General features: G+C 37.7%; 1 long non-coding RNA gene across 1 annotated transcript; it reads left to right on the forward strand.

Annotated features, from left to right (window-relative positions):
• The first annotated feature begins 1,943 nt into the window (after positions 1–1,943).
• Positions 1,944–5,280, forward strand: LOC134758680 (uncharacterized). The gene is made up of 2 exons (XR_010134122.1): positions 1,944–2,142; positions 4,491–5,280. It is a non-coding gene; the product is annotated as an uncharacterized lncRNA (long non-coding RNA).
• The last annotated feature ends 2,359 nt before the right edge of the window (positions 5,281–7,639 follow it).

The raw sequence follows: 7,639 nt of genomic DNA on the forward strand, positions 1-7,639 counted from the left end.
CAAGTTTCCCCTGAAAAATGGAAAGAAAGCTGTGCTTCAAAAAGCTCACTAATGAAACATCCTCTCTCTCTCTCTCTCTAAGAAAAGAGCTTCACAGGGGGAACCAAGATAAACATACACATACATACATAATATATCTATCAGGAAAGAAATCCTATTCTCTCCTTCCCATTTTTTTTCTTGCTGCACACCCTTAATAGTATCATTTACTCAGCTTTAATAAACCTTTCAGATATTTTTGTAAACAAAGGTCACCTAACATAAAGATTGGTATAATAATTCTTGAATCTGAAAAGGGTAAAATTCTAGGCCATTCTCCCACAGGACCGTTGTTTCTTAGGCACTGCTTCTCAGCTATTCAATTAAACTAGAAGGCAGCAAAGCACCCCATGCAGCACTTAGTCTTGCCCTCCTCCTGCATCCAAGTAAGCCTGGATATGCCAAGTTTCTGAGCAATTGATTCAGAACCAATTTGTGGCAAACAAATGCTCTCCCGCTACTTAGAGTGGAAAGATCTCTCCATGCACTTTTGTCTAGACAGTCTCAACTACAGGAATATAATGTGTTCGCTGGCCCTCCAGTGATTTATTAAATGCCAAATCCATACAGCACAGGCATTAAAGCTTAAGAAATGGAAAAACAGCTTACCCAGTGGACTTGTAATGACTTATTAAGATTATGTTGGCAGCAAGACTTAGACAGTATCAATAAATAATAGTGATCTATCAAACAACTTTGGTTGAAATGGTAATGTTTAGAAATATCCCATTTAAGGTGGGGAAATGCATCCGCTGGGAATTAGTGACATGGAAAATATTCCCATGCAGTGATGTGAAAGAATCTCAGGTCCACTACAGCAATTCTGCATGGAATGTCAGTTTCCTTTAAAAAATAAAAATAACCCAGAACTAAAACTCAGTTTTAAAAAAGAAAGGTACAGGCCATAATCTACCCAAGAAAAAACAATTTTTTTAACTATAAAAAACCAAGTACGTTTTTCTATTTTTAGTTCATAAATCAAAAACATCAGATGCTTATTATAAAACGTAAAGTTTTATATAAATATATTATTATATTTATATTTTCCATTGATAATCCTATTAAAAATAGACTGCTTCTCAAAAATTCCCTAATCAAATGCTACATGGCAGCAGACATTTCAAATAATTATAATGGAGAAAAAAAGAAGGTGAAAAAAATGTGTTTTCTGTTAAAAAGAAAAATCTTGTTTGATGATAAAAATACCTTTTGCTAGATGTTTGCTAAATACAGTTTTTCCATACGATCAGAATCAAGGTATGATGTTACCAGATATTTATCAATTATCTCAGCTATCCAGCAATGAGAAAAAAAAATGTAACTGTTCTTTTGCAAACCATAAAATATACTTTTAAAAGGCAGCATATGATACGTGAAACTGACCATTACAGTACTTCCAGCAATATACATTATTCATGAAGCTATTAACTACTACTAATTTCTAACTTATATCAATATAAGAAGCACTATTGCTAAGAAAATAGATGTTTATTTACTGTCTGTAGAGGATATTATTCAGAAATAATCTAAAAATTCATTAATCTTTAGAGGAAAAAACCATTCTTTTTTATCAATTTGATGCAGCCGAAGCAATTTCCTCAAAATAATATATGACTGATTTCCTCAAATTGTTCTTTTTAATATTTAAACATTCATGATATCCAAAAATTGTAATGAGCTACTTGACAACTATTAGATACATATATTATTTCTCTAAAGTTCTTCAAGTTTTTCCTACGGAAGAAAAACAGGAAGCTGTGAGAGTGCCATGGGTCTTGTCATTGCCTCGTGCCTCCTGCCCGTCACACTCCATGTTGCAGCAGGCGACCAGAACTGGCCCGCGAGACTTTCTCAACGGTGTACCAGGTGGCAGGTTCAAGGCAATTTGAAGTTTATTATTTTGCTATTCCTAAAAGAAACCATTTGAGGGGTGGCACTCAATGAGGTTAAATGAAATTATTGAGGAAACCAAAATTGAAAAGCCTACTGGGATAAACTTCATCATGATCCACCTACCTCGGCCTCCCAAAGTGCTGGGATTGCAGGCGTGAGCCACCGCGTCACACCTGAGCTTTTCAAACAGGAAAAAAATTTTTAATTCAGGTATTTTAAGTAACATTGGCCAAAACCAGGTATTTTAAGTAAACTTTGGCCACAACCAGTGTTTAGTGTTTTTTTCTGCTTTTCACAAAGATTCACGTTGGAAAACAACAATTTTAGTTTAATTTTTAGAACGTTAGATTTTACATTTAAATTGAAATTAAATTTCAATGGGATCGGAGGATGTGCAGTGACAGGAAAAACTATGAGTTGTATTCCAAAAATATTTTGGATACTTATTAGGAATGACCTCAGTACTATATTTTTTAAGTAACAACCTTCTGCGTAATATTACATAACAAGAAAAAACTATACTTTGATTATTTCAAGGTAACAACAGAAAAGTTGACGTTCTGGTAGAAATGTGTTATGAATGTTATTTATTGGTTGACTAATTTTGAATTTTTTTTTAATATTTTTCTCTGGAGGCTGAGGTATCCATCAAGTTTCTAGAACAACAGATGGACATTGGCCCATGCTAGGGCAAACACATAACTGTAAAATTTCAGAACACCTGGGACCAAAAAAAAAGCCGATTTCAAATGGCATTTCACTTCTCAACGGCAACATTGTTAGAAAGTAATATAACAGTGCCTTCAAAATAAATCCCAACACATGATCCTATTCTTAACCAAAAGGATAATCAGGAGTGAATGTGGAACAAATTCATTTCCACATATGCAAACTCAATCCATTTACCATCCAGGTAGTAAGCTTTCTCATGGAGTTCCCACCAAAATATAGGAGTAAACAAATATAGAGGAACACGTGGGACCCCAGAGACAGAGAGAAGATCACTCATAGCAAAGCAATGGCAAGCACCCTAGGAGGAAGGAGACAGGAGAAACCCAAGACACAGGCTGGACAGCAGGTCCAGAGAAGTGAAATGATTGGATAATATCTTGAGTTGAGAATTACACAATGGGAGAAGTTAGAAGATAAATTAGTGTAAATTAGGTAAATACAAAGAAAATTGAGCAAACCTAAAACCAAGCAATTTTCAATCCAAGAAAACAAAAACAAAAAATAGGAAGCAAAATGAGTGATATTTTATATGTTACCTGGCTCAACAATGATTAGCATTTGCATGGTCCTCAGAACACAGACAATCAAAGAGTGATTAAGCTGAAAGTGAAATGTAACTAAATTTAAAGGTTTCAGCAGGAAGTATTCATGTGTGTGGTTAGGGATTATGGTTATAAGATTTAGCAAATAAAAATACAGGGCACCCACTTAAATGTGAATTTCAAATAGTTAATAATTTGGGAGGGTCCAAATATTTTATAGATAGTAGTAGAGGGATGAAAACACCTATATCCTCATATTCCATAGTAGAGAATCAAAACTAAAAAAATCAGTAAATAGCATTGTAAGTCCAATAAGCAAATAGCAACATATTTGAAATGGGTTGCCTCTGACGAGCAAGAAATTATGACAAGGGGGATTCATGTGGTATTGTTTATTATACCAATTATATGTTTTTAACAATTCTGTTCTTTCCATGCACATAGAATCTGATCAAAATACAAACTAAATTATTTAATAACTCTGAAGCAAATATGACAAAATGTTACAATTTGAAAAAGCAGCATACATAGATGTTTATTGTTTTATTCTCAATCTTTTTTCTTGGAAATAATCAGAGCTATCTAAGGAAATTTCAACAAATATTTAAAGACTAATGTTTTGCAAGGTTTCCATATTATTAAACTATTTGGAATTATCGTGATGAAAATTACGGAATAATTTGCAGTCATGTCTTTTTATTTACTTATTCATTCCACATATATTTATTGTTAACCTATGATGTTGGAGAAGCAGACGAGGTTACAGCAAATCAGTTTGCTAGCCACAAAACAGCAAGCATAGACAGATCAACAATGGAAAATTTCACTCCATTCAAGGCAGCTCACGACATGACAAGTCACTCCTCCCTTCCCCAGAGGTCCTACAGACTCATATATTCTTGAGTACAGAAGTGGCACAGGAACTCCTTGAGGGTAGTAACCCACTTCCACTATCTTTAAGGAATCCTTCCCAGTCTAACACAGCCTCTAAAACAGTATCTGAAGAGGAGCTCATGAAATTTGTTAAAGGAGTAGATGAAATTAATCAATGAGTAAATGATTGAATAAACTATATTTTAGAGGCTGTGACAGTTTTCCTTACTGAAAATGATTTTTAAAGTTCAACTAAAAGGCTACTGAATTAACCTTGATGTAATTACTATTTAAGTAATTTTATTAAATAATTTTATTTACCATTTAAATAATTGTATTATGTACTTTTAAATGCCACAGAGGTTTTATGATCATTTAAATAATTGTATTATATACTTTTAAATACTGCAGAAGTTTTTTGACACTGGAATGGAAGAGGAAACAGGGGACCCAGAGGATACCTTAAAGAAACACTACAGGACGTGATGGTACAATAGGGGAGAAGAAGAGAGAAAAATCAAAGATGTAGTACAGAAAACACTCAGCTCTGGAGCCTGGAAAACAGGCGGTCCCGCTAAGAAAAACGGAAATGTAAAAGAACAGCCAGTTTTGAAGAAAGGCGAGAATTCAATTTTGTGCATATTAATTTATCTATCGTACCTAGGGCCCAGCGACAGTCATGCCGGAAGCATCTCAAATTTTTAAAAATGTAAATGTGAAAAGCAGACAAGCAGTTCCTGCATTTTGTCATCTCAAATATCATCGATTTGATTTCGTGAAAGTCTCTTTTACACAACTCTATTTGACTTTCTGCCTCCACGAGTTCATTTATCAGGCTCAGCCATCACTTTCAGGAGTCATGGGGGATTGCAGCCCCGCCCTTAGTAAACCGGGTAAGTCCGGGCTCGGCTCGCCTATGCAGGAGTGCCATCTAGTGGTCAGAGAATGTCACTTCAAGCTAGACTACAGGAGGAATAAATACAAGGGGACCTCAGGGACATTCTGCTTTTGTTTCCAATTTCCAGGCGTGCTGTGACTGAAAAAAAGGGAAAACATTCCATTCATTGCCTAGATATGACTTTATGAGAGCACGTCCAGTTACAGTGCCAAAAAGTGAAATCCAACGTCTGCTTTTAACATATTCTTAAATGAGACTGATGTGGTCTAAAGGAGAAAACAGTAAAATCAGCATCGCTTTTTATTTTGAAGTTTTTTATATTTGGCAAAGAATGTGTTTGTGGCCATAGATACCATCTGGCTATCTTCAAATCAAGGCAAAGGTTTACAAATAACGAACTTGTAAATGTCTCACGTATGAATGGGCCCCTTTTCTTTAAAGTCACACCCTTCATATGGTCTTATGTATACACCTGATTCTCTCTGAAAAAAGCAGCCGTTTTGCTGCCTGCTGCCCAAAGTCATCCCTTTGTCTCAAAGTGTCCAGAACACTTTGTCACACCTTTAGAGCTATTTATGTTTGTGTCTTATCTCCCTCACTAGGCTTTCAGCTTTTTGGGGCGGAGTCCATTTCTGAATCATGCATTAAAAGCTCCAAACAGCTGATTACCAGTGTTTCTAACACCAGGGAATCAAAGCTTCCTTTCAGAACTCAATACAAGCTGTGGATTTCCTCACCAGAAAATATGCAGTGTGCACACAACATGCAAAATTTTGCTCACACTCTCGGGAACTTCAGTAGCCCCTGGAAGTCCATTAACATGCTGTTCAGGTTCAGAAACCTGATCCAAAATAAACTTCTGGAACATAGCCTATTCATAAGTTGAAGTATCCTGTATGGGAAAAACAGGCACGTGTGGAGATACCGAGTAAAGCCTATAAAACTTGACTTCCCCTACATTGTCAACTATTCACCAGAAAAAAGAAAAAAAAAATCTATTTCTGCTGATTGAAGCAGAAAAAGGCACAGCTCAAACCTGTGGAAATGAATACAATGTGAAAATGCACCATCCAAAGAGCCAGACATGCCCAAGACCCCTTCCCATGCAAGGATACTAAGGAAGGCCTGCTACTCCCCCCAGCCCCACCCTTCAGGGCACTCTGGTGTCCTAGTTATCTGACCTAAGTTTAAAAAGAAAAAAATCTTTCCCCCTGTACTTGGCAATATTCAAATTTTTCCAAGGTGCGCTTGCTTACACTCTCTCTCTCTCTTTCTCTCTCTCTCTCTCTCTCTCTCTCTCTCTCACACACACACACACACACAATTAGATGAGGGAAATGTCCAAAGCACAAAAATAGATTTCTTACCCTAAATCTGATCTGGCCATGGGTTGATTTGGATGGCAAAACTGAGATCTTTTGTTTCTACCTTAAGCCTCCCCCAAATCCCCTTCTCAGACTCAGAGCACGGATAAGCTATCCCCAGTTTTGGAGCCCTCCTTCCTTCCAAGAAAAGAATGAGACCAGAAAACTCAGTGACATCTGAATCACATGCACAAGAGCTCATTTTGATTGATGGGCCCTCCCGGGGGAAGTTAGGAGAGCTATGTTGGCACTTCCCTCAATCCGTGTCAGGATGTCGATAAAACCACAGACCCCTCACTACCCGCTCTGCACAACGCTTCCTCCTTTTCTCATGGAAGCAGAAGTGTCTTCTCTCCACAGGACATTTTGATTTCCACAGTGTTTTTCAATAGGCTTTTAAAATATATATCTATCTTCACAGCAGGGTTCAAATACAAACATTTCATCAGAAGTTAGGCAAATAAAGTTTGGAGAGTTTACAGGAAGAGCATAGCTCCAACCCTCACTCAGCAGTTCTGGCACGTCGCAGAGAGAGAAGATACTTAGTGAACACAAAAGTCAGAGTTCTGAGCCTCAGTGTGGTTCTCAAATAACTGAGGCTGTGTTATAGGAGAGATGGTACAACCTTGGGCAAGAACACTCCAGAGGAAATTCAATTTCCACATCTGATGGGGGGCGAGGTTGGGCCACATCAGTGTCAGCTCTGACACTGTTAAGCGGATGGTCATCTCAGAAACAAGTAAAGCAAAGGAGGTTATGCAGGAGGCAAGGGGAGAGTTGGTGGTCAGCAGATGAGAGCTGGAGAGGGTCAGACACAAACAGGTAAACCAGAGTATAGACCGGGGTGCTCCTAATATCACCTGGAGCAGGGATGGTTGTCAGGATCATCTCTGGCCAGCATGACACTGGTGTGATATCTTGAAACAACATCCAACCAATCCAAGCAGGCACAGTCCCAAATGCGGGATGCACTGCCAAGGCTCAGCCCAGAAAGGAATGACCAGCTGGAACGATCACAAAGAAAACCATGTGTAAGCAATGGGAATTTCTCCAGCCTTAATGTTAACATGGGGCTGTATGCTGAGTTGGTAAGACAGGACTTCTCAGTCTCAGGACTATTAACACCTTAGGTTCAAAAATTCTTTGTAGTGGGGGGCTTTCCAGTCCATTTTAGGATTTTTAACAACACCCCTGGCCTCTACCCATTAGATGCCTTTTACGCTCCTGTCATCCCCAGTTGTGACAACCAAAGCATCTTCCAACATTGCCGAATGATCCTAGGGGCAAAATTAGCCCTG

The sequence above is a fragment of the Gorilla gorilla genome, chromosome 5 (assembly GCF_029281585.2).
Source record: "Gorilla gorilla gorilla isolate KB3781 chromosome 5, NHGRI_mGorGor1-v2.1_pri, whole genome shotgun sequence".
In the NCBI taxonomy this organism is placed as follows: domain Eukaryota; kingdom Metazoa; phylum Chordata; class Mammalia; order Primates; family Hominidae; genus Gorilla; species Gorilla gorilla.